Source organism: Tachysurus fulvidraco, chromosome 5 (assembly GCF_022655615.1).
Source record: "Tachysurus fulvidraco isolate hzauxx_2018 chromosome 5, HZAU_PFXX_2.0, whole genome shotgun sequence".
Classification (NCBI taxonomy): domain Eukaryota; kingdom Metazoa; phylum Chordata; class Actinopteri; order Siluriformes; family Bagridae; genus Tachysurus; species Tachysurus fulvidraco.
Window position 1 is genome coordinate 12,429,957 of NC_062522.1, and position 25,092 is coordinate 12,455,048.

A 25,092-nucleotide genomic window follows, 5' to 3' on the forward strand; every position below is an offset into this window, starting at 1 on the left:
CAGTTCAATTCCAATTTTTTTGAATAGCGCTTTTAACAATGGACATTGTCTTTAAGCAGCTTTATAAAACATAAAATGTTTATGTACATTCATTTTAATTTATTCCTATTTATCCCCAATGAGCAAGCCTGTGGTGAACGTGGCAAAGAAAAACTCTCGTACATGGTATGAGGAAGAAACCTTGAGAGGAACCGGACTCAGAAGGGAACCCATCCTCATTTGAGTGACAATGTAGAGTGTGAATAGTGTGAGTGAAAAGTTCATAAACTTTACATCAAGATTGCCTTGATGCAGTGAATGATACACCAAAGAGTCCTAAACGTGGCTTACTGCCTGAACCGAGGTTCAGGATCAAACCGTGTCCATATGAGTCTTCTCTGACCTTTCCAGTTACCTCCCATGACGACGTACATGTATGTTTTGGCAGTCCAAGATGTTGGACTATTTCCCGGATGCTTGTTATTTGAAATCCCAGCACTGCCAAGCTGCTACTGTTGGGCCCTAGAGCAAGGTCCTTAACCCTCACGTGCTCATAAATGAGATAAATGGAAGTTACTCTGAATAATAAATAAGATAAATGTAATGACATTTCCAGGATTGCTCAATCCAGGATTTTCCCACCTCATGCCCAACGTTCCTGGGATAGGCTCTGAATCCAATCTCAACCCACGCCAAGATAAAGAAGTTACTGAAGCTATATATTTATACCACGGGCACAGAAACCATTTCGTTTTTCTTATTTTTTCCAATAAATAAATTTCAATAAATGCAACTCCTGCTATGTACCTGATGTGGAATCACAAATATAGTCTATTTATTGTGTCTATCTAAAATGATCTATTTAGACCTTGTCTATATTTACACACAGAAGACAAAACGTTATGTTGCAATTAAACTAATACGTTGAATAATACAGAACGACGCTGTTTACACAACACGCCGAACGGGTTTAATTGAAAAGGACAAGAATAAAACATAATAGCAACACAACCACACTGTTACCCGGCGATACCCGTTATACACACTGTACTGTATATCAAACCCGGCCCACTAGGGGAAAAAAATCCCAATTCCAAGTAAACCCTGAGGTCTGATCAAGAATTTCCTGCCAAGACAAAGGAATCCAAATCCATGCCTCTGTTTCCTCTAAAACATTATTTTCATAGCTGTCTAATTAAAAAGAATGCGTCCTCGGTGCTGAAACACAACCTCAGCGGATCTAATCCAGACGTAGGCCAAGTTTCCAGACTGGTGGAATGACTCACCTAATAAATTAAAGCGACTCCAATAAACTCCAATAAATTCTTCATGGCTTGCAGCCAAGAGCGAAATCCACAGCCAAAGACAAATTCACTGCACTCACTTCCGCTTGACAAGCTTCCCTCATCTAATCATTATATTAATTAATATTATTATTATTATTATTACAATAAACTTCTGCCAGCCACTTCCGATATCCAAAAAAATATAAATAACAAACATTCGAATCTGCAAGTCGGCTCTCGTCGTGAAAAAGTCTGCTGTTCACTAGCAGTTTCGTCCTCCAATAATTCAGGCTTTAACTCTTTTACTCTCCTATTTTAAGCACAAATGGCAGCAATTTGATTTCAATTCCAATTCCATTAAGATAATTGAGGTTAAACCTTTTTCAAGTGCATAGACAAAGGCGGAAAGACAAATTCTCACATTATCTAAGTCATTTGCCGAGGGAGAAGGGGATCTCAAATCATATTTAAACAATAAGGCAATTCAAGAACATTAGGTCATTAACACATTTCTAAAGAGGATAATCTGTCAAAGGAATGCAATTTAGCTACTGAAAAGTACTGCTTCTTTTACATATGGGAAAAGCTCCTTATTGTCAAACGAAATATGGCTTCTTTCTCTTTCCTGACCCAAAGTGACTCCGTCGCTCTGCCACGCAGGTAACCTTAGAGAACATGGCAAAGTGACCTTACTCTAATGTCAGTCTTTTTAACAGACCCCAGATCTGCATAGAAGCTGTTCAAAGACGTCAACAGCTTTACAGTTATATAGTGTTTCTGCTTCAGCTCCAAGATCCACAGTTTAACCCTGAGCTTGAATTTAAGATTTCTGAAATTTAGTTACATGTTCCAGTCTCCGATTCTTCCCGGTTCCCAAAAACATACTAGGATCGAGTGGTGGATTGAATACTAAGCGTCAGTACAGTGTCCTATGAAGAACTGCTTTCCCATACTGTCTGAGTTAGTGATTAGAAGGTAATTGGATAAGTTAATATACTCTGGTGGTAGAATGAACTTCCCATCAATGTCAGAACAGCCGAGTCACTGGCTGTCTTCAAACGACAGGTGAAGACCTTCCTCTTTCTGAAATCCTAGCACTTATCTTTTCCTGTTTTTACTGTTAAAAAAGTGTGTGTGTGTGTGTGTGTGTGTGTGTGTGTGTGTGTGTGTGTGTGTGTTTTATTTCCTCCCAACGGTTTTTAAGACTTAATCCGTGACCTAGCAAACCAAACCAGTATTGATATATTCGTTGAAAGAGACTTCAAAGTTCTTTTGTACACCGCACTGGATAATGGCGTCTGCCAAATGCCATATATGTAAATGTATTACCCACAATGCAACGTGAGCACAGGTCAGTTTAAGCAAGTACAGTACAACACTAGCTTACAAATAAATATATGATGAAATAAGTCGTTTTTCTTCAAACTTTTAAATGGCTAAAACAGGGGCGGTTCTAGGATTTCATCTTTAAAACAAGAAGAGTTTTATATAATATATTATATGACAACTCTGGTAATAAGAATAGTGAAATTTCACTGCTTTTGGTTGCCGTCTTTGCGTCTTTCCGCCGATTAACGTTATAGATAAACGCCTCCGGCTCTGACTGCGCGTGCACGCTGCGCGTACCTGTGCTTCTCCGCTCAAATAAAGCAGACGGCTGATGATGCACTTTTGAAAGACCACAACACACGCGTGTAAAAGCAAAGTAAAAAAAATCGCTCTTGGATCAAACTGATAAATAATTTTCTTTCCCATCGACGACATGTCCTGCGTTTTAACATCATTTTTATTGTTTATTTATGAAAGTAAAAATTATCCTTATAGTTTTAGGGTGGCTGAGATCACAGACAGGGGGCTGAAGCCACCCTAAAAAAAGGGCTAGAACTGCCCCTGGGCTAAAATATTAAAACATAAGGGTGGACAATATCATGACCCTAGAAAAGTTAGAAGTTAACAAGATGGATAAAAAAAAGACTGAGTAGGCCTAGCTGACCTGAATGATGGATAAAGATAGCATGAAGAAAAAGGGTTACTTACAATAACATTACTGATCGTTACTGATTCTTTACTGTACCTTAATTATTCCTGTCAGAGGACAAGCTGTAACAAGCCACGGGCTTACAGAGCGAACTAGCCTGTTGACACACAGAAGAAAAATATCCCTAAGTTGAACAAGAAACAAGGGAACACCTAGAAAATATTCCAACGCTGAAGCCACCTCACTGGTTGTGTATTGTAACATTCCTCATTGTGCTAGCTGTAATTAATGTGCAACATGCAACCGACTTGACCAGTCCCTCTTCATGCTTCATTTGAATCATCTATTCGAATCTTTTTTTAAGAAAACTCATGCCCTTTACCCAAGCACATGTCCATTTTAGCCTCAATTTTAGTTTATGGAGCGGAGAACACCTACTGTATTAAAACCCTCAGCTGAAAAAAGTACCCTGCTGATAGCCAATGAAAAATGCATACCCATGAAATCACCTTCGCCTTTTTACCTTGATTCTTTACAGGATATAAATGGGAGCGATTCTTTTGGCTGCAGGTGCAGGAAACGCATGCAGTGAGGGTTAAATGCCACCACTAATGGGTTTTGATAAAGGGTTAGAGGGCCATTAGTGGCAAGAGGCCCTGGGAGACTTTGTTAGGCTTTGCTCTTTAAGTCAGTCAGGATTTTTTTGTGTGATTCCATTCAAGCCCTGATTTACGTAGACTCCGAATAACAAGCAGTAATTTGACTGAGTAATTGGATAAATGTAGTTAGTGGCCATGTTGTGGGTGATGTGCAAACATTATTTGTAGAAATTATATCACATGGAAAACAGAGGAAAGAAAAAAAATATATAAATGAGATGAGATTTGTGTGTGTGTGTGTTTTGTGGCAAAGAGAGTGCTTGTGAGTGAGAGTGTGTAAGTGTGAGTCAGTGAATGTTTGGGAGTGTGTGGGTTTGTTTGTGGGTGTGTGTATGTGTGAGTTTGTGAATGTGTGTGTTTGTGAGTGTGTGTATGTGTAAGTCAGTGAATGTGTTTGTGAGTGAGTGTGTATGTGTGAGTTAGTGAATGTGTGTGTGTTTGTGAGTGATTAAATAAGTATGTACGTATGTGTGCATGGGTGTGTGTGTTAGTGAGTGAGTGTTTGCGTGGGTGTGTATTGAGTGAGTGTGCGTGTGTGTGTGTGTGAGCGTGTGTGTGTTTGTTAGTGAGTGAGTCTGTGTGTGTGCGTGAGTGTGTGTGTGTTAGTGAGTGAGTAAGTGTGTGTTAGTGCGTGCGTGTAAGTGAGTGAGTGAGTGAGTGAGTGAGTGTGTGTGTTTACATGTGTTAGTGAGTGTGTGTGTGTGTGTGTGTAAGTGAGTGAGTGAATGAGTATGTGTGTTTACATGTGTTAGTGAGTGTGTGAGTGAGTGAGTGTGTGCGTATGTGAGTGTGTGAGTGAGTGAGTGAGTGTGTGTGTGTGTGTGTGTGTGTGTGTGTGTGTGTGTGTGTGTGTGTGTGTGTGTGTGTATGTGTGTGTTCTAGTGAGTGAGTGAGGTAATTGTTCTCAATAACTGTGACAAGCTCAGTGACAATCTTAAGAGACTTAAGAAAAACTCATGGACCTGAAACAGAAAGTCTAGTGTAAGTCTGATTACAGGCTGTGAAACAAACAGAATGAAAACAATATGACATTTATTATGAGAATATAAAAGAAATATAAATGCTGTTGATATTGGAGGTGGAAGCCTGTAGTGAATATCTAATCAGATTATTTTACTAAAGTCACTTAGAATCATTACTCCTCACACGCCACATGATGAGCCCAATAACAAAACTCTGAATTCTGTACTACAGACTGTGTGACAACACGTTAGATTAGACAACAAAGTTCCTCTGACTACAGACCTGTGATTTTAGAAATTCAATTCAATGTTATTTGTATAAAATACTTCTCATAATCTTCAGTGTTCTAATACATCTGATCAAATCCGCATTATATAGCAGAATAGCATCTAGTGCTTGCTAACATTGTGAACATCATCAACGCTAATTCCTCTCCGCTAGCTTTTCTTTTTTCTACCATCCCGAGGCATCCAGAGATTGTACCAGCTCCAGGTGTGTTCTGTGTCATGAAGTATTCTGACATCCAAAGAGGAGATTCCAACTACATGTGGTCTTTAAGCACAACAACCTTCTCATCGATACACAATTGTCAGACTGTATATTTATAATCGCACCCTCCGGTGTCACCTAAATGAGGATGAGGTTCCCTTTTGTGTCTGGTTCCTCTCAAGGTTTCTTCCTCTTCCATCTAAGGGAGTTTTTCCTCACCACAGTCACTTCAGTCACCTCAGGCTTCCTCGTTGGGGATAAATACAAACATGAAACAAAAATGAAACTTTTTGTATTATGTTTCTTGTGTTCTGTAAAGCTGCTTTGAGAAAATGTCCATTGTTAAAAGAGCTATACAAATAAATATGAATGGAATTGAATTATTAAAAAAAAACGTTTAACAATGCACATTATTACAAAGCAGCTTTAGAGAAATATATAAAATGTGCATATAAATTTGAAATTAAAACACTGACCAAAACTGACCAGAGGTGAAGGAGGCAAAGAAAAACCTAGAGATGTCAGGAACCAAAGTCTAAAAGAGAACCCATCTTCATCTGGGTTACACTGGATAGCGTGAAATATAAATAATTTTGTTCGTATGTCTTTGTACTATATGGTCAAATGGTGAAATTGTGTAACCAGGGACCTATGAGCAACTGAATTCATTCATTCATTCATTCATTCATTCATTTTCTACCGCTTATCCGAACGTCTTGGGTCACGGGGAGCCTGTGCCTATCTCAGGCGTCATCGGGCATCAAGGCAGGATACACCCTGGACGGAGTGCCAACCCATCACAGGGCACACACACTCTCATTCACTCACACACTACGGACAATTTTCCAGAGATGCCAATCAACCTACCATGCATGTCTTTGGACCAGAGGAGGAAACCGGAGTACCCAGAGGAAACCCCCGAGGCACTAGGAGAACATGCAAACTACACACACACAAGGCGGAGGCGGGAATCGAACAACAACCCAGGAGGTGTGAGGTAAACATGCTAACCACTAAGCCACCGTGCCCCCCTGCAACTAAATTCATTCTAGTTTTAATTTGAAGTTATCTAATCAACTAATCAATGATGCAGACTTTATTGCAAAAGTGTTGGTAAGGATTCCAGACCTGAGGTCATCCAAGGAAGAAATCTCCAGCCACCTCTATGGTTTCTACATGATAAGGTGATCCTTAATGCATAAACTCTAACAGGTCTCAGGAACAGAAACTCTTCTTGAGGTAATAAGAATATTTTCTTGCATTATGTACACTTCACCACCTACGTAAAATTTTAGACCAGCGGTGTCCGATCTTATCGGAAAAGGGCCAGTGTGGGTGCAGGTTTTCATTCCAACCAAGCAGAAGCCACACCGGGGTCTACTAAAAGCCAAGAACAACCGATTAAACAGGTGGAATCAGGTGTAGCTTCTGCCTGGTTGGAATTAAAACCTGCACCCACACCGGCCCTTTGTGGATAAGATTGGACACTTAGACCATTCTCCTACTGGTGGCTTTCAGACAAGGGATGTAGCACTCTCTGATGTTTAAATAATAAATTCTGACTTTTCCATCTGCTGTCTTTCATCTCTATGACACTAAACTGACTGCCGATGAGAATATTATTTATTTTAAGACCACTAATCACTCCTTACAACCGAGGAATTCCTGTATCGTCTTGCGTTTTGTGTCCGACAGCAGAACTGGGTTGAAAACGATACGCCGTAAACGAGGTTTGTGAATTTATGAATAAACTTGCTCATTATTGGCTCGGTGTCCTTGGCTCCCTAAGTGACTTTCAGGTATAGTGAACTGAAATGCAGGTGAAATGACATCTAAAATAAATCGATGTGTATTTAATCAGTAAAAAAAAAAACGTGCATACTCATTAACGCTGAACACGTTAAACAACACACGCAATTTGGCTCAGAAATGTATATCTCGAAAGACACAATACGATGATTTAACAACAAAAAAAAGGTTCAATCAGCTTGTAGTGGTTTTACACATGCAAACTTTTAGATCCAAAGCCCCAAAATGCAGGTTTCAAAATAGATAAAGTAGGGCAATGTTAACTTTATACTATTGGTTGAGGGTCTTGAGACAAAATGTGTGCTAGGAAAAGCAGTTAATTTACATCTTGTCAAAAGAAATCTGGTTACAGACCCATGGGAGATTTCCAGTTGCATGGCTGAGGTCTATATCGTTCTATACGGCATGTTTACTTCATGTCACTATGCACCGTGCATGCGTGTGAGTGTGTGTGTGTATGTGTAAATTGGCAGGTAATTGCATCTTGCCTGTCTGAGTGAGTACCCGAAGCTTCCGCTGTCTCCTCCATTGATCTGAATGAGCAACTGGTGAACGTGGCACATTTATCACATCAACATCAGTGGCCCTCGCGGGAACTTCTGAGGTGCCACAAATCAAACTGCAAAATAAAACTCTGCAGAATGGACTATCAGCCACAGCCATCAACATGAAGGACAGCCCTCGAGTAAATAGGATTCCAAATCACATGCAGCCTTTTTACATGGAGATACAAAAGCGGCACAATCTCATAACTCTCACATCTGAATGCTAGTCTATCGTCTGTTTAGTGCGATCCTGTTCAGCCCTCCATTAACTCAGGAATGCTCAGTATGCAAGCAATTTGGGATGGGAAACAGACATCGTAGAACTCCGGAGTGGCCTTTTCCGGTTTATCGCTCCCTATGCCTGTGTTTAATGGAAGAGCGCCAACCCTCTGAGTCGCTCGTCAGTCAGAGTCAGAGCGACATGCTGCATAACCAAGAGCCGATGTTTCTAACACGCACTACGATAACTGACCTGGTCACATTAACCTTTATTTTCGTGCTGAATTTAGAAACTATGATGTTAAAATAAATCACAAAAAAACAATGGATTATTAAAATCTATGGATTAGATGAAAAAATATCCAAGAAATATCCACTAAATCCTATGTGGGCCAAACACTGTAGAATAAGCGTTGGCTCAGTGTTCAATCGCAACATCATCGGCTGGGCTTCGTGCCTGTGGGCAATGTGTTTACACACAAAAGCTCCTGGAAAAAAAAAAAGATCAAACCAGTACTCGCTCCTGCGGCACACACTTTATCTGCGCTGGATAGTATTACAACTCAGTTTAATGGCTCGACAGAGACACATCACAAGCTAAATCACTTCAAGTGCCAGGGGCTGATCTTTCTCTCTCTCTCTTTCTCTCTCATATTCTCTAGTGAGATGACACACATGTAGCATCCATCCAAAATCTCCAAAAAAAACTCAGCTCTGTTTATCCCCACTGCTTCCATTGAACTAAACAAAACAAAATTAATCCCATGACTTCTGGGGTAAAGTTCTCAGACCACGGAGTTTCTATCACACCTGGTATGCAAATATGACTGGCCTTGACACATGGGCTTAAAAAACATCATTCCAGTCAAATGTGTGGGCATGTTGAGTCATTTTGCTTTGTTAATTCCTATTATTTTAATTATTCAGATGGATGACTGGTCCGACTTCAGAGCCTAGCGTTTGGGGTATTTGTTGCTGAATCGTGAGAATAACCTAGAGGTTTGTGCTGCGACACGAGAACAATCAAATCTGCAGAAAATTCTCAACTGACAGGTGACACGGAAAGTTTCTTTTTGAGAGATCTGAGAGAAAATCTTTAACTAACAATAAAATTGGTCTGTTTTCTCATTTTAATTTTGATATGAGGAATAACTTAACCAACCAGCATCAGAGTTTCGATAAAGTTAGCTACAGTCAGCTTAATGTAAGTTTTTAAGTGGTTTAGAGTTCATGTACCATGCATAACATAAGCAGCATCGGGGTACCAGTAGATTCCTCCACTGGAGCCAAAGAAATTGTATTCCAAAATAAATGGCATTCGTAGCTGAGGTAAAAAGATTCCTTAATGCTTTTACAAACTACTCAATCTGGTTTATATCTGTCTGCTGTCAATAAAATGCCTCTCATTCGAACCCCCTCAGCATTACACCCAAACACTTTAAACCGTGTCCATCATCAGAGGAAACAGCAGTAAAGACAGTCTTATAGACAACGACAGTAACACAGAGGAGACGGAGACACACACACACACACACCTGTATAAATAACTGCTCATATAATCTAATCTCTCTCATCTGCAACACACATTATAATTTATTCATACAAATACATCTACACACCATTTTTTCCCCAAGTACACCCATATAAACTGTTACTGGACCAGTGGAAAACATTTATTTAAGCTTTTTCTTTCCCCGTTGTTGTGATAACATAGAAAGCTGCTGGGTGGTAATCTGTGACAGGCAACTGTTTGGCTTGTGAGAGCAGATGGGAGAACCCATGCCTGATGTCTAAGCGAGGTCCACTGGGGAACACAACACACTCAACCCTGCACACAAGAGCTGATCTCATTTATCCCCCTCCTCTCATACTGGCTTTTACAGCTCAGCTTTTTGGATTTGGAATAATCCCACTTGGCTCGATCGTGACACTCTGTCTAATAACATCTCAGTTAGGGATTCTTTGAAAAAAATCTGTCTCAATATTTGGACAGTAAGCTGTTCAAAACACAACACTGATGTCACTACATATACATTTATTTAATTTGGCAGACAACCTTATCCATAGTGACTTACATTTCTACAGCTGAGTAACTAGCGCCTTGCTCAGGGGCACAGGAGTGGCAGTTTGGTGGGCCTGGGATTTGAACTCATGACTCATGATTATTCACCTAAACCACTGAGCTACCACATCCCTCACAACCACAGACATTATTAGAGTATATAGAAGCATGGCCTAATGCCATGTCCTGGCAAGTGGTAGCTCTGTGCACTGTTGGAAAGGTTGTCAGCTCAAATCCCAGGTCCACCAAACTAGGCCCTTAACCCTCAAGTGCTAAAATGTATAATGAGATAAAAGTATGTCGCTCTGGATAAAGACATCTGCCAAATGTAAGAAGCAGTAAGTAATGCAGGAATTACTGCAGAAACAGAAATGTCTAAATGTTATTCTCTCAGCTCACTGAAGCAAATGTCTTTATAAAAAGTAGAAAGATACAAAATCACAGATTGTTTCTTCTCTAATTCCTTTATTATTTTAGTCCTAACTTAACAGGTTACAAGCGAGCTTAACATAAAGAAATGATATGGCTTACTTTTTGTTTTGACTCAAGCTGGAGAATAGAAATAAGTCATCTACACATAGCGTCTCTGTTCACAGGAGACCTGATGATCTTATTTAATATCAGGTATGTTTTAACTGCTTTTTAGTTTCTTTTACAGTTATGTAGGGAATCGGAAAAACTTTTTCATTCAGAACTTACAGGTTTAGAAGCTGTAAATTTAGACATGTAGATATGACCTTTACTAAGCAAACACAGGATTTTGACAGCGTTATCTAAAAGAACAAAATCACTGTTAGAAAGCAGAAAAAATACCATTTCTTCTATGATGATTGACTTTCGGGTATGTTTTGACCCTCTTACTGTATTTCAGACTGTGCATGGAACAAATACACAGTGAAACACAATACAGGAAAGGCTATAAACAGTGAAGCAAAAACCAGAAGCTGACGACATAATTAGCTAAACAGCAAACATTGAAACAGAAAAACTTAAACTTGAGGGTGATTGTGGTATGTGATGCGAAGGTTATTATCATGTGACATGCAGGGGCTTGATGGGAAATGTTTATTTCGGCGTTTGTCGTGTAGTAAATTTACTTATTATCGTCAGCCACCGCTACAGAGGACGTTTACGCCTGTCTGTCTGAGAGAGGCCCATTATAATAATAAATACAGCATGTTTCATTCTGAGAATAAAATGCAGATTTGAAAACTGTTTAAAAACGAATATAATGTTTTTGGTACAACTGGTGAAAGTAGACTTCTGGTAAATAAAGCAATAGAAAATACACTCTTTCAGTGTATTTACACCCTTAAAAAGGAAGCCTTGAGATGGCATCAAACGTTCTTGATTTAGAGGGACCGTGCAATTTCCGAATGCTGTGAACATTAAATTGATTGCTGGTGCTTGTATTACAGCCAAGCGATACAAGGCACATGTGTGTGTATTGTTCATATACAGTACAGACCAAAAGTTTGGACACACCTTCTCATTTAAAGAGTTTTCTTTATTTTCATAACTATGAAAATTGTAGATTCACACTGAAGGCATCAAAACTATGAATTAACACATGTGAAATTATATACGTACATAACAAAAAAGTGTGAAACAACTGAAAATATGTCATATTCTAGGTTCTTCAATGTAGCCACCTTTTGCTTTGATTACTGCTTTGCACACTCTTGCCATTCTCTTGATGAGCTTCAAGATGTAGTCACCTGAAATGGTCTTCCAACAGTCTTGAAGGAGTTCCCAGAGATGTTTAGCACTTGTTGGCCCTTTTGCCTTCACTCTGTGGTCCAGCTCACCCCAAACCATCTCGATTGGGTTCAGGTCCGGTGACTGTGGCGGCCAGGTCATCTGGCACAGCACCCCATCACTCACCTTCATGGACAAATAGCCCTTACACAGCCTGGAGGTGTGTTTGGGGTCATTGTCCTGTTGAAAAGGTGGTGTGTCCAAACTTTTGGAAGGTGTGTCCAAACTTTTGGTCTGTACTGTACATTCAGTTTTTCATCGCATAACACAAACATTCATATTCTATATTCCTGCTACTTAATTTTCCCATTCCTCATATTATACATTGTTGTTTTGTTTTTCATATTTGTGTACGGGAACATCGAATGTCTAAACACCCTTAACATCAGAATACGTACACATATATTAGAGAGCAATATATAAAATATTGATTGTGAAAGAAGATCTGCGAGTGTTCTGCCTCGGAGGGTTGTGTTTTCTTTTACAGAGCTCATTTTCTGCTCTTTGATCTTTTAAAACTGTAAAGAAGCACTTTTGACATTTCACCGCTTCATTCCGTTCAGTACATTAGAGCCCTTTTGAGAGTTCGCAGCCCGGTGTGGTGCAGACTGGCCTTGGTCCAACTTTTCCCTTTTTTTTGGCATCTCAAACAAAAGAGACAGCTTGCACACGCTGACTTTTATCTCTCCACCAGATCAGTATGTTGACCCATATTAAGTTTGCATGTTATAGCCGCTAATACTTTAAACAAATATGTTTTAAAAAATAATTAAAATGATTTAAATATAGATGTCAAAACATGGAAAGCTCCTTTGGAAGAAATCCAGAGGACAAAAAGTTCCTTACAGGACCATTATTGTGTGTATAGATTTGACTCATGAGCGTCAATGAGAGAAAATGAGATGACTGTAAATGAATATGGGTCAGCACTGAATGTGTGTGTGTGTGTGTGTGTGTATACACAAGCAAATTCACCCCAAGGTCAGACCGCAACATGCTTAAAGAAGTCTCCAAAAACCTTAAAATATTATCATAGGACCTACAACAAGCTTTTGCTACAGATGATGTCAAAGTGCATAAATCTACAAGCAGAAAGAGACTGTACAACTTTAATTATCACGGGAGGTGTGCAAGGAGGAAACCTTTACTGTCTAAGAAAAACATGAGGACAAGACTGAAGTTTGCCAAAAAACACAGAAACAAAGGCAAAGACTTCTGGAATAATGTGCTTTGGACTGAATTATTTGGACACCATAACAGAGGACATGTTTGGTATAAACCAAATACAGCATTTCAGCAAAAGAAGCTCAAACCAACTGTGAAACATGGAGGTAGAAGTGTTCTGGTTTGAGGATGCTTTGCTGCAGCAGGACCAGACCAGACCATCATCGCAGAATCCATTATGAATTCTACATTGTATCATAAGGTGCTTAAGGAACATCTGAGAACATCTGTCAAAAAAAACTGAAGCTGAAGCTGGAACTGAACCTTACAACATGACAAAAACATACCAGTAAATCCACCAAGGACTCACTGAAAAGTAAAAAACAGTGAATTCTGGAATGGCCAAGTCAAAGCCCAGATCTAAATCCTATGAGATCCTGTGTGGTGATTTGAAATGGACTGTGCATGCAAGGAACCCCTCAAACATACAGATGGAAGAATTCTGCATTGAGGACTGTGGGGAAACTTTAATCCAGTTTGTCAGAAACTGTTAGACAGCTAAAAGAAACATCTCATTGAGGTTAATGGATGTTGTAGCTCAGTGGTTAAGGTGTTAGATCACTGATCAGAAGGCCATGAGTTCGAATACAAGGTCCACCAAGCTGCCACTGCTGGGCCCATGAGAACGGCCTTTAACCCTCAATTGCTCAATTGTATAAACTGCAATAAAATGTCAGTCATTCTGGATAAGAGTTTCTGCTAAATACCAGAAATGTAATGTAATGAAATGTTATTTCAGCCACAGTATAAAACACTAGATATTAGGGTGTCCTTTCAATAAAGTCTGCGGTCACGTTGAGCCTTTTGACAAGAGACAAGGCTTAAATAGTTAACCAAAGCTAATGACTATAGTTACATACATCTTCCTAAACTCTATTTTAAAGGTTTAAGAGCTATAAGTGATGCAATACAAAACGCGATAAGCTGATTAGGCTGTCTAATAGGTGGAAATTAGTCTAATCTGCTCGCAAACTTACCTTCGTGGCTCACGGGTTTCTTTCTGCATAGAAGCATTACAGCTATCGATTTTTAACAAAACAGGCCTACTCAAATGTATCTAACCTATTTTCACTTGTTAGTGTCCAAAAAGCAGTGTTTTACAAGCACAGTGCCAAGAGAGGCATTGTCTATAAATAAGTAGGCTGACCTAAAGTCAGTAAAATAATAATAAAAACAATAATTTAATAGTGGTATCCAAAACATTAAATTTAATTCAAATATTATATTAAAAACATTTTAAAACGTCAATGAGCATGTATAATAAGCAGTAATAACTCAATCTTGAGGAGAAATATGCTGCGAAGCTCTCCCATGGAGTGAAGAAGAGGTGGAGTTACGAGATTTCTCAGACAGTTGAAGTGTCCAAAGGAGTTTTGAGATTTGCACTCAAGCTATTTTCAAGACTTTAGATTGGTTAATAACTTGTAAAAATAACAGACCCATGTGGGGACTGACCAATAGCATCAATATGTGAAAAAATATGAAATTGACAAAATTTGGACACAGCGACGTTCTCCAGGTACAATTGAAAATAAAATCTGAAACTGGCATGTTGACACACACACACACACACACACACACATTCATTCATTCATGTATGTATATATATATATATATATATATACATATACACACACACACACACACACACATATATATATATATATATAAAATTCCAGCTGCATCCTGAAATCCCTTTAATCTGGGATTAGATGAATCATAGAATATTGATGTTATGCAATCACAGCTTTTATGTTTTTCTTTGTACATAATAGTTATAAATATATAAGTATTTCATCCCCAGAGCAATGAAACCACTAAATGCGACTAATTACCATCGACTAATTACCACCTGATCTCAACAGAAATACTGTACCTGTTCCTGGAAGGCCCCAGAGCTTGCAAGAGAACATTCCTAGTGGTTGCTAGAGAACATATCTAAACAAGGAGCTTTCAAAACAAGTCAACAGCAAACTTCTGAAGAAGTCCCAATTGGGTTTGGGCACAAAGAACTACTCAAAGTTTGTGCATCCCATGGAGCACCATTAAACTCATTATTAAAAATATGATGAAATGATTGAGACAGCAGTGTGACTCTGCCTAGAGGATCTGAGCGAGAGAAATAAACATTCAGCAACCTGGTAAAAAGGGCATTAGTCAGTAAGGTTGGGAACCGGTTCTGTTTTTTTAACAGGAACCGGAACCGCACAGAATTTTTAAGTTTCGGTTCCAAACACAGTTCTGATGCAATGACGGGCAAAGCTCTGGGAGCGGTCACTTTAAATAGCCATGTCTTACCTCATGAATATTAAATTGTTTACACTGTTTACAGTCACGCAACCAAATTAACACAGCTTACCACAGAAATCAGTCACTCGCGCTGCTGTGCTGAGGGACGCTTTGTGTTAAACAAAAAAAACGCTTTATGTCTAAAAAAAAAGTCTAAAGTGTGGATTCATTTCCAAAGCTACAACAATGAAGCAAATTTACCCCATCTGAGAAGGTTTTCTCCACAGCTGGAGATACAATAAGCCAGTAAAGGTCTCGTCTTCTACCAGAGAAAGCAGACATGTTAATTTTTCTTCAGAAAAATTGCTAACTGTTTTGCTAAGTTGTAATTCGGGATGTTAAATTTGATGTTGGATTTATTTAAATTGATATGAATTGAAATGCTCTGTTTAAAATATTTAAAGAATGATTAATAAACACAAATGGAATTGTTTAAGTATTGTGCATTATTTTTCACATTTCTTTTATTATGGAATCGGAATCAGAACCGGGAAACGTAAGGCAGAACTGAAACCGCAATCGGACCCGGAAAATTTAGTTTAGTCAGAGAAGCAACCAAGAGCCGGGCTTAATGAAAGAGTGACAAGCCAGATTTAATAACATGTTGGAAATTCAGCAAAAATGTGGAAAAACTTCTCTAGTTTGATAGACCAAAACCGAACATTTAGTTCTTGGTACAAAGGGCTATGTTTGGTAGAAACCCAAAACGCTCAACACTCTGATATCATCCACACAAGTGAAGCATGATGGTGGTAGTATTATATTGAACTTAATCCTTAGCTTCTAGTTTGCTTATCTGACTAATACCTTCATGCACTGTAAGCAGAAACAATTAAACTGTCTCCATGAAAGCAAATGTCCTAGCAAAAGTTCACTGATCATTTCAATTCCTGATGTATAAAATCATTGTATACAATGGCATGGGATATGTAGCTGATCATTTTGCTACACGTGTGCGAGGTGGCAGCTAATCAGCTTGCAGCAGTGTGTACTTCAGGAACCTTCAGTACACCACCAATAGGGAAAGGGAAAGAAAAAATATCAACAAATGCTACACTGATCTGTTTGTTTCTGTTTTATTTTTAATTGTTTTGCTGCCACTACCTAAGCAGAGTTAAAACACCACTCCTGCCAGTTGGCTGATTTGGGTCAGTAGTTAATCGTACTACTGAATCACAGAGAGCTCAGTCACAGATCATCACTAAAGGCCATGTGAGCCACGAGCACGTTCACTGAGCCAAGGAAGAAGAGAGGAACAGACAGGCTAAACACACACACACACACACACACACACACACAAGCTCTTGTAGCACATATATTATCTAGCGCCTGTTTGCTAGTGTATAGATTTCTGCACAGAACAACTCTTAATACATTACACAATCAATTAGAACTTTTACAAAAGAACTAAAACTGCCCACAGCTATTTCTCCATTTTAGAACTGCTTTGTGAAGTGCGACATCCACAGAGACATATGTTTTTGTCCCCCCGTGAGTTTACTTTTTTGTTTGTAGGACACTGTCACTTGAAGGACACTTAAAGCCTCTTAAGCTGAGTACTTAATCAGGCTGACACACCTGTCTGTTCACACTGAAGTTTTCAGACATAGAATAAAGATATTTCCCCATATAAGACAGATGTCGAGACTATCCTATTGCGTGTGGGAATCTTTTGCGCCTTTACAAATTACCCGTGTGTGCTTGTAAAATTGTTGTCAGACTATGCTGGAAACCTGCTTTGCAGCCTGCTATGGATGCACGCATGGATGGCGTAGACAAAGACGCTCTGGAGTCTGAGTGCTGCTTGATGAACAATTGCAATGTTTGTCTGTTCTGCCTGATTTCCCAAAAAAAAAATCTGGCTAATCTGGCTTTTAAAGCTCTAAATAGCTTAGCACCATTGTACCTTACTGAATGTCCCTCTCACTCAACACGTGAGCTAAAATCTGCTAATGACTGCTTTCCAGAAATACCCTCAGTAAAAGTCCAACAAAGTGGAAACGCCTTCTTTTATTACTATGCTGCAGAATAGTGGAACTCATTACCACTTTGCATTAAACAGCTATTAAAAGCAAGGCACAGCCATTTAATTGAAAACGCTTCTTCGGCTTTGATGTTTATAGTTTTGTTTTCTTCCGGCATTTTTAAAATTCTTTATGATTTGTTTATTCTAAATGTTATTTTTTATTCTAATGATAATTTTATTCTTTAAAGTGCTTTATTTATACTATAAACACTTGAATAAGAAATCAAATACACCTGCATGTTCATGCAATTATCCAAATCGTCCAATCAGGTGTCTGTAGCACATTGCAGACAAAAGAGCTTCAGTTAAAGTAAAACCTCAGAATCAGAAAACAATGTGATCTCAGGGACTTTCACCTGGCATGGCATGATTGTTCTAAAAAACTGCTGCGTTCCTGAGATTATCAACAGAACAGAGTTTATAAAGAATGGCGTAAACACCAATGCCCAGATTGGATAGGAAGAATAAAAATAATACCACTTGTTACAATCACGGTGAGCAGAAAAGTATCTCAGAATGCACGTTTTACAACATCATATAACCACATCAGCTTGAATAGGAATCTTTGGCTACACTGAGCAGGTTCTCTGAAATTGGACAGATGAAAATTTCATAGCGGTAAAAAAATAAATCTTAATAAATTGGGTCTGAGTGAATATGTATCATTTTACTCCATAGTTGTGTACATTTTGGTCTCCTTACGCGCTTATCTTTGCATTATTATTTAGTCTGTGTATATTCTTTCACATTATTTTGAATGATATTTAATTTGTTACTACTTTATACTGAATTTTGGAGAACCTCATGTATGAAAAGTGCTCTATAAATAATGTGTATTCTTGTTCTTATTATAATTAATACAGCTAAAAGTAATACAAGTAAATATCTGAGGAAAAGGAACGTGGAAACTTGATACATGGTGGAAAATGGCAGACTGGTTCGTTTCTGTTGGAGTGTCAGATAATTAACGACATATGACTTGGATTCTTGGATATTGCCACCACGTGACTTACAGAATTCTGTTTGTATGTCAGCTAATGTCACGATGTCAGGACACTTAAGGGTATTCTGGACTAAGTGAGCTGAAACTCTCTAGGAAGAGACTTCATGCTCTTGTTTGTCCTTCAAACACAGTCTGTAGTGCATGATAGTGAGACTTTGCAAGAATAACAAAACATTCCTAAGAAGCCAGTGGACAATTTGGGGAAAGACGTTTAGAAAAGAAAACAGCATAAACACTTCGGCTGATAAAATCCAAGTGTCAAGCATCACAAGGGAAGACAGTAAAAAGTTATTTAGGAAGTTTAATTGAGCTGACTGTTTTAATGGGAAACTAGAACAAACATTTCTTGGAGTATTTTACTGACACTAGCTAAGCTAAACCTTTTGCGCTTCCTTTCCCATCTGTCTGAAAACATTGGCTACTACTGGGCAGTAATATCTAATATTAAAAATATTACAAACAGAGCAAATACATCTACATACTTTACAATTGGGGTGTCTTTTAAAACTAGAAATTGTGTCTCAGTAGGAACACTAACTAACATTATGCTTTTACACTGGCATTTCACTGGCATGACTGGCATGATATATATTTTTTTTACCGTTTAGATTTATTTTACTGCTATTATGTGTATATTACTGTTTTTACTGCTATTACACACACACTATATATATATTAGATAGATAGATAGATAGATAGATAGATAGATAGATAGATAGATAGATAGATAGATAGATAGATAGATAGATAGATAGATAGAGAGAGAGAGAGAGAGAGAGAGAGAGAGAGAGAGTAGAAACATAGCAGTAAACATGCTCAGTGTGAAAACAACCCAAGACATGACCACTAGCACTTGAATGGACTTGAAAGTCCACTTTTACAAACAATGGGAGAGCTTCTGAGAAGACATAAACAGTGAAACCCTCATACCCTGATGGATCACAAAGATAAAACCTGAATCAAGCACATTGTGGGCTACATTAGGACACACACAGCAATTTCACACGGAGTTTAAGCCAACACTGTCTAGAGGCCAGAATCTAGGTTTACCAGAACAGCAAATTGTTTATGGGAAGGTCCATTCTCTCATCATACATAATACACTTACAGAAGATTGTTTTTGTTCATGATAACATGGGTTACATCTCATTATGCTATTCACCACACACAGCTCACTAGAAATCTAGATTTGGTTTGGTCAGAAGGTGTTGATTACGTTTCTAAAACAACATAGTTCTGACAACGGACTCCCAAAGTAAACAGATTGGGGAAAAAATGTGTATTTGTTGGATTGGTGAAGTTTTGAAATATTTATTTAGCATTTTTGGCAGGAGTCTTCAGTGTAACAGACTGATTTAAAGCTTGTGACACTGAAAATTCTTCAGTATTTTGTGGTTTCTCTATATAATGACAAGTTTTGGCTTTTTTTGGCATGTTTTTGTTTCCTTTATTAATTTGTAGAGGGAAAAAATATCAAGGGTCTGGTGATAAGTGTAATGTTGTCTCTAGCTGTGATACAAGAAAAACAGACAACAAAACAATCCAAAGCTGATTATCTTCTCATATCAACACATTCCCAAACTTTTTTGTACTCAAAGACTAAGTAAGCATTAATTACACTCTTATCTTCAATTATCACTAGACACCCGATAGAGACTCAATACTGAAATGAACTGTTTATACTCTATGTCTCTATTATCGTGTTATGCAAAGTCACTTTGCGACCTTTTTGTGTACAAAATGTGTGTTCTGAATTTATATATTCCTGTAAAGCCGCTTTGTGGAAATGTCCGTCGCTAACCCTTGTGTTACATTCACTCTTCGGACCCTTAGATACCGTTTGGTTCCCGGAACATTATTGGGGTTTTAAAAGCACTACAGAAATGTAAAAAAAATAAATACAGTACAATCTTACAAGTCATGTACACATAATGTCTTTATCTCAATCCCAAACAATATAGGTAATATTTGTGATTAAATGTTAGCAATGATTAGATCACTTTTAACAATAAAGTGTCGTTCGTTTTTGTGATAAAGTTAGAATTTGTGTAACAAAATATACTGTAATAAAGAGTTTGGTGATACGATGTCTAGAATACAATATAATGGAAAATTGTTCATTTTTCATTAATTATATCAAATACAATGAACCATGACAGATGAATAAAAAACTAAAAAATGTATTCAGTCACTGGCTAATAAATACAGCTCTCAAAAATGCTGTATTTGTAAAAATGCAAATTGTTGATTTACAACAAATACAAAAGATGTTTAGTAAACATATTAAATGGGTCAATTAGAACTAAATATAGCACAAAGGTTAAAAACGCTTTCCCAATAAAATTGAACTGAATCAAAAAGTCAGTGAGGCTGATCAGAATGTTTCAGTATAATACAAGAGAGAGAATACAAGCCTTTAATTTGTCACATTTACATTACAGCATAGTGAAATTCTTTCTTCACATATCCCCACTTTAGAGGTTGGGGTCAGAGCGCAGGGTCAGCCATGATACAGCACCCATGGAGCAGTGAAAATTAAGGGCCTTGCTCAAGAGTGGCAGTTTGGCAATGCTGGGGATTGAACACTGATCCACAGATCAACAACCCAGAGCCTTAACCACGTGAGCCACCAGTACACTGCTCAGTACAATTCACTAATACTGGACAAATTTGTTCATCCGTATGAAATATGTGTATTGCTGTAACGGCCTGGATCTATGCTCAAACAGAGATACGGTTGTGCTCAAAGGTTTGCATCCCCTTGGAGAATTGGTAATGTATGAACCATTTTTCAAGAAAACACATCAAAACACATTCATTTTATTACTTATAAGATTCATATTAAACTTTAGGTTAGAATGGCACAATCATAAAACAAAACATGGCAAGAAAGAAAGAAAAAATATAGCTGGTATAGCTGTAGAAAAGGTATAGCTGCCCAATCATCTTCGCAAAACGCCTCCAGGTCAATCTCTTTAGTTTGTGAGATCCCCCCAAAGTGGCTTGATGATATTAAGGTCAGGAGACTGTGATGGCCACTCCAGAACCTTCACCGTTTTCTGTTGTAACCACTGGTGGGTCAACTTGGCCTTGTGCTTTTGGGTCAGTGCTGTGCTAGAAAGTCATGCACAGCTATCGTACAGAAGAATGTTATTGTCTGCCATCAATTTTCTCAAGATTCCCATTTAGAACTCACACAGCTCCAAAACATCAGTGAGTCACCCAAGTGCTGTACAGTGAGAATGGTATTTTTTTCACTATAGGCCTTGTTGACCCCTGTCCAACCATAGAGCTTAGTTCATGTCATCACTCCAAATGACAGTGTGCCAGAAGGTGTGAGGCGTAACAAGGTGTAGCCGGGAATATTGTAACTAGGCTTTTTTTTTTGTACAGAAAGGCATCTTGCTGGCAATTCGCCAATGCAGCTAATTTTTGTTCAAGTATTGTCTGATTGTGCTTCTTGAAACAACCACACCTTTCTCCTAAGGTTACCTGGAGGTGTTCCTTTGTATCCCGAACAATTCTTCTGGCAATTGTGGCTGAAATTTTTCTTGGTCAAAAAAATCCCAGAATTTTCCACTTTTTAATAAATGACTGAACAGTACTGATTGGCATTTCCAAGGTTTTGAATATCGTTTTATATCCTTATCCATCTTTATAAAGTTCCAATACCTTGTTACCCAGGAATTATGTTCACAGTTCAAGTAGCCAGTTCTTTTCTGCTCCCCATGGCTCAGTATTTAGACTGCCCAGTGCATCAATGTGAGCGCTAGCAAACTTACTGACTATTTATACACAGACACTAATTACATTTTAAAAAGCCACAGGTGTGGCAAATTAATTTATCTATAATTGCCATTTAAACCCTAGTGTCACCTTGTGTGTCTGTAACAAGGACAAACCTTCGAGGCTATGTAAAATTATGATCAGGGCCATTTGGGTGATTTCTGTTATCATTATGATTTGGCCAATCATCTATGTGATAATAAATGGATTGATATGATCAGTATTCTTAAATAAAAAGACAAAAAAAAAAAATTTCCGCATGACCAGTCATATTTTTTAAATCAATGCCAAGATTTCACAGTTTCTGCCAGGATAAGCAAACATTTGAGCACAACTGTACCAGAGAGAGTCATTATTGATAAATTTAAAGAATTCATTACACATCGCTGATCAGCCTAACAGGTCAGCAACCCTAATGCACAGCTGGATGAAAAAAGAACAAAGAAAGACCTGACAAAGACAAATAAACAGAGTGATGGTACAAATAAGTAGCTGAAAATAAGATTGATGTGTAGCTCCCTCCCATCTCCAATAACATTATGTTGCTCCATTACTGAGCTGCTAATACTTAACAGCAATTAATGACCTACACTATAAATCAGAACCAGACACCATAGACATATATACACTGCAATTATATTGTTGCATATTTCTACAATATGCCTTTTTCTACTATATGTATACTGTATATTCTCCTCCTTCTACCTGGGAAAAAGGTACAGAAGCATTTGGACGCTCGAAGGCAGACTGTGTCTTCCCCAAGCCATTAGACTCCTCAATTTGAAGAGACTGGACTGACACACACACACACACACACATTCAACTGCACATCTCTGCACTCACTGAAATTTTTGCACACCATTTTTGAAATGCTATTAAATGTTTTGCTTTTCAGGAAAGCATCTTTACTTGCTAGCTACAGAACTGTATTCAGGCTGTGCTGCACTGTGTACACTACTGTATTGTAATGTATTGTACTGTCTGTTTTGCACTGTTTGTACACGTGCACATTATGTGGATCGGGGTTACTTAGTTACTTAGTCTTTAGGTCTGTGTTGGCTTGTATAACTCTGTGACTTTCTACAGCACCATAATCCTAGAAGAACACTGTATCATTTCACTATGTACCTCACCAGCTACAGATGAAATGACAAAAGCTTCTTTAACTGACTTAATTAACAATTGACTTAACTGACAATAATACACAGATTACAGTTAGAAAATCTTGGACTGAAATCCAGTTTAAACTGTCTTATGCTACGAAACACATACTGTGACTTTATTTTAAGTATCCTGTCACTGTATTATGAAGTCTTAAGTAGGTGTTCTCACTATATATAAACATATACAATATAACGAACTTATTAACTATTTATACACACACACTAATTACATTTTAAAAAGCCCCAGTTGTGGCAAATTGATTTACATTTAATTGCCATTTAAACCTGTGTGTCTGTAACAAGGCCAAACCTTCACATTTTGATCATATATATATATATATATATATATATATATATATATATATATATATATATATATATATATATATATATTGATCATATGTATATTTGATATAGATATATATGTTGTTTTGTGTTCTGTGTATATGGGGTTATAAGTGACTGAAGATTTTACATTTTTCGAGAATCCTAATTCGGCATAAACTGTAAAAATAAAGGTTTACTGTGCTGTTCTAATACCCTCGTCTCTTGCTCATTGTTGGGTAAAGAACCTGTGTCCTTTTGGGACTGTTCCCCTCATAAATTCAGGGGTGGCATAGTCAAATGTATAAAATACAAGCAGTGTTTGTGTTATTTTTCACGGATCATACGGTCTCTATGGTCTTTAATCTGCATATGTATAAAGTTAAACAGTATGTTGTCCTTAGACACGACTACTTATTCTAGTCACCAACGGCCGCTGTTGCTCATTTTGCTGGAAGGCATCATATCTCAGTGAAAATGAATGACGGATTATTGCTTCATCATTGATAGTCCAGTTAGGCCACCAAGATATCCCAAACCACTTTTAATACTCATTGACATTCATTTTACAAGACTCTTAAATATTTATCCGTTTCTCAGGTGTTCAGTGATTTTACTTTTCTCTCACTAAGTTAAAAAAACAAACAAAAAAAAAAAAAAACACTGTAAAACATATCTTAAAAAAGACAATAAAGTTAACAGAAACGGGCAATTAGCATTCTCTATAAAACCCACAACACTTTGCGCATCTATTTATTAACACATTATTGCTCTCAACACCCCCCCCCCCCAAAAAAAATCCCATTTTCTTCTTTGTGCTGTGTAATACAAACAATTTCTATTAGTAATGCATTTTTTTAAAGCCTTTATATTAATTCAAAAATCAGATTTGTGGAACCTCAGCAGCTACTGCTAGGCAGAAGGAAAAAACAACAGGCAGCACAAAAATGCTAACGTTTATATGCAGATTTCTACAAATTATTACCAGAGTAATAAATCACCCCAGGAAAATATACAGCTTTAAATGGAATGATATGCAATGCCCTGATAATTAAAATAATTTGTAGCACTGTCTGATTTAGAAACACTTCAAAAAACTGTGATTGCTGCAAAAGAGTTGATGGTTGTTTTTTTTTTAATCACTTAGCATTCAATAAGTGTATTGGTCATCATTATTCCAAACAAATGCACTAGGCCCGATAGGTAAAAGACTCATGCCAAATGCACCGTGTGCGTTTTCTGAGTGCTGTAACCAACCCACTCCGTCAAACACAGCTGGACTCATGGCTAAGAATCAACATTTATCATTTATATATGGTTTATTCAAACAGTAAGTCCCGGATCCGGTGCACATACTGTATATAAGGTGCGATTTGACTCACTGTGCTAAGCTGCAAAAGTGAAATAATAATGTCTTAAATCTAGTAGGGAACTGGGTATATTTTACTTCCTGATTTGTACTGTGTCCTCTGAGGAACAGCTGAAACTGAACTGGTTTAACTAGAGGGTGAACTACAGAACTATAGAACA

General features: G+C 37.9%; 1 protein-coding gene across 7 annotated transcripts in view; it reads right to left on the reverse strand.

The window, feature by feature from the left end:
- The window catches only part of LOC113642945 (LIM domain containing preferred translocation partner in lipoma), a 194,911-nt gene that overhangs the window by 154,867 nt on the left and 14,952 nt on the right, over nucleotides 1-25,092 (reverse strand). Inside the window, exon 3 of one of the 7 annotated variants that reach the window (XM_027146780.2) lies at nucleotides 3,340-3,400. The exons of the other annotated variants lie outside the window; for them this stretch is intronic. The gene's annotated coding sequence lies outside the window, so the exon portion shown is untranslated. The remainder of the gene's footprint in view (nucleotides 1-3,339; nucleotides 3,401-25,092) is intronic. 7 annotated transcript variants of the gene reach the window in all.